Genomic DNA, 3,595 nt, shown 5'->3' with positions numbered 1-3,595 from the left:
ATTCCCATCTGAGGGGGGCGGGAGGAGGTGGAGACGAGCCGTGCTCGGGCCGTGGCACTGCCAGGCCGAGTCCCCCTTCCCCCCCTAGCAGGGGCGGGCAGGTGGGGGCGCCCCCCTGGGGCTGCGCCAGGGGCAGCGCCGCGAGATGGCGGCGGCGCGGGCGGCTCGACGCGACCGCTGCGGCCCTCGCCGTGGCCGGCGGCTCCCGGGAGGGAAGCCCGGTGCGGGCAGTGCTGCCGGGCCGGGGCTGCCTTGGCGCAGGACGTCGCCCTGTTATGGCGGGGGGGGGGGAGGAGGCGGGAAAGGGCCCGATGCTGCAGACGTGGCCAGTCGCGTCACTGCTTCCAGCGAGGTCGTTTGTAGCGGGTTACGCTGATCCCTGAACACACTCCCCGCCCCCGGCGGCCTCTGGGATCAGCCCGCGAAGGGGGCGGTCGGTGTTAGCCGGGCTTTTCCAGGGTCACACCTGTAACTTGCTTGTGCCCAGGTGATTCCTTACTGTGCGCTTCCTAGCGCGTAGCAGGACTGCAGCACGGGGGTAGCTCTGGTGCTCCAGAGGCAGCTTAAAACTTCCCTTGAAATAACTGTAGTTTGGCCCAGATAGCAAAACAACAACAACAACAAAAATCCCTTTTGTTGCTGCTTAGTTTCCTGTCAGCATCATTTTCAAGATCTCTTCAACTACTGTGGTTGCAGACGTTGCAGAAGCTATTTTTTCTTCAGAAATGCTTCTGTATTAACACACGAGTTGTCCTATGTTGCCCCTGATAAGGCTTTAGCAAAGGTTCTTCTCTGACGCAGGAGCAAGTGAGGCCACGTGGGATTATGCAGTTTTCTTTTAAGACCTTTTTTGGCTTGAAACAGACTTTGAAAGTTTTATTACAATGTAAAAAAAAATGTATTACAATGTCTTTTCTCTACTCCCTGTACGTTCTCTTTTCAGCATTAAAGAGCAGTCCCTTGAAACATAAACCTAGATATATTTTCCAGTTTATTGTTCTTACCACTTTTTTTTTTTTTTTTTTTTTTTTTAACATTTACCTGCATATGTGTGGGGAACAAGAGAAAACACAATTTTTATTTTTCATCAAACAGGAGATAACACACTGAAGAAACTGAGAAATGCTGCACTAGACACAGTACTGTTACTGACTTGGGTAGACACATTCCATTTTGCTGCAGATATCTTAGCATCCTTTGTGTTTTTATTTGGGACCCAAATCTATAAGCCCTAAGAACTCCCGACAAAGTCAATGGAAAATCCAAAGAGGAAAGATCTAACACTGAAGAAATTTGCATTTATTTTCTGCAGTATAGAAAATAAAGTTGAGAATACTGTGGTGCCCCAGCTTCTGCCACAAATGCGTTTTGTCTTGGGTATGAATGTATGTTTGGAACAAACCATATTAATAGCCCTGCTATTTTTTGCATAAGATTTTAAGTGCACAATATAGAAAGGCAGAAATATTTCCAGAACTTTTTTTCTTTTTAACATATTCTAAGAATAAAACTGGTGTTTTTCAATACACTTACACAGAGGTAAAAAATGACTGAAAGCAGTGGTGCTCAATTCAGATAAAAAAGGAAAGAGCAAAAACTTCAGATCATGAAATTCAACTCTCAGAACCTAGTTCTCCTACTTTGTAAAATGTTATTGCAGTTGATTAGGAAAGAGTTATACCTATGTATTTTACGAGGCTGGTGCACTAACCCAGCATTTCACACTTTTTCTGCTGGAGATGCTCCTGCTTCTCCCTGTGTGAGGTGGAAAATCACAACAGGCAGCAGTGCGCTAAATCACTGCAAGGTGCATAACCCTGCAGGCAGATACCTAAAATATCTCCTGCCTGCCAAATCTCTTGTCTCTTCTGGGTGCGCACCTCTTTCTCATAGTTTCACACGCACAGCTATCTATCTTTGGGAAAGCTTTGCTCACTGCAACTATCAAAAGAAGAAAAACTGTGAAAAGTTCCATAGATAAGCTGGTTCTGTGTTCATGTCTCCAAGAAAAAGGCTACAGGAACATATTAGCGAATGGGAACATAATAAAGCAAACAGTATGTTAACATATTTCTCCTTCCACGGAAACACAATTTATATGTATATTCGTCTATTTGCACAGTCATAATTGAGTGCAAACCAGAATCTATCTCTGTTTCACACCAGACGAGCTGAGTATGATGCATCTTTGGAAAGCACTCTATAACATTTCCTGAAAGGTAGCAAAGCAGTGAAAAAGGTTGGTGAAAAGAGGAGATTATCAGCCAGCAAATCTGCAGATTTCCTTCAGATTGTTAGTATAAGTAACAATTGTGAATTAGGATTTAAATAGGTTATTCTTGCTTCAGTTTTATATCTATACTCCAAATATCAGATGAAAAATGCAAGGCCGGACTCAAAAAGCAGTAGAGGGATTACAAGCAATTTACTTATTCAGTGAAGAATGGAAAAAAATGAATGATTAGACTGTAGCACTAATGGAAATTTTAAGTATTTACAAATAAATATTTAACATCAAATTTAGTTGGTGCTTGATAAGTAAAGAACCCTACAATCGGAGCAATATAACTTAAAAGTAATTTATTTGCTCCTAAAGTTATAATTGAGTTTTCTATGTTTCCATGAACAAATTCCAATGTTTCCTTTCTGTTTTAGATTACAAAATTGATAGAAATTCCAGATATGACAAATAAAATGGATATACTGGATAGGAATTAGGGTAGATGTATATAGCAAAGTACAATGTCACATTGCTTAATTAAGCAAACTCCTTGTTTCAGCATCTGTGAATTCTTGTTAATAATTCTCTTTAGTTTGTGACTGCTAATACATTTCCTAATCCGCTGTGTCTGTCCCAGTCAGCTAACATCTGTCACATCGTGAATCAAGCAGTGGTTTTAACAGACGAGACTTCTCCATGTCTTGTTTTGCATCCAGCTTCTTTCACAGCCTCAGACTGCACAAGAACATAACGCAAGAGTCACAAAATGTTAGGCTCTCCATTCCCACTGTCGGTGTTTGAATCCAGGATCCGCTCTCCGAAACTCCCGGGCAGCCGTTGCCTATTGCAGAAAATGCCCCACAGCAGGAAGTACATTACGGAGCAAAGTTCCCTAGAGTCCCTAAGTGTGAGCAAGAACGGTTACTTTCAGGGGAAGTTGTTACAGTATGAAGAGAATAATAAAATATTCTTGGAGCCAAAGGAAAAGAGAGAAAGACTTAGCACCCCAGTGCAGTGATGAAATGTTTCTTTAGACTACTGTGATCACGTTGTTTGGCTGCCTCTCAGACCCCCGTTTAACAGTTGCTGTAACCCTTTGACCAATTTCAGCCAAACTCTGGGAAAGCAGAAATTTTAAATAAATCGAAATCCTACAAGTTTAGCATGGACAGGGGCGAGGAGGACGGAAACCTTTGCCTTTCTGAGGGAAATTTGCTGCGTGAGGTTGATAGTTTTGTGCACGGCTTGTCCTGCCAAGCGGGCAGGGAGTGACTGCCAGCCCGGCAGCCGGGCAGGGCACCCGCAGCTGGGGAACAGCGCACGTGCTGCCTCTTGCCCAACTTTTCCTCGGGGGATGCAGGGAGAAATGAAGTT

Source organism: Rhea pennata, chromosome 6, assembly GCF_028389875.1.
Source record: "Rhea pennata isolate bPtePen1 chromosome 6, bPtePen1.pri, whole genome shotgun sequence".
Lineage (NCBI taxonomy): Eukaryota > Metazoa > Chordata > Aves > Rheiformes > Rheidae > Rhea > Rhea pennata.
This window is presented reverse-complemented; position numbering follows the sequence as displayed.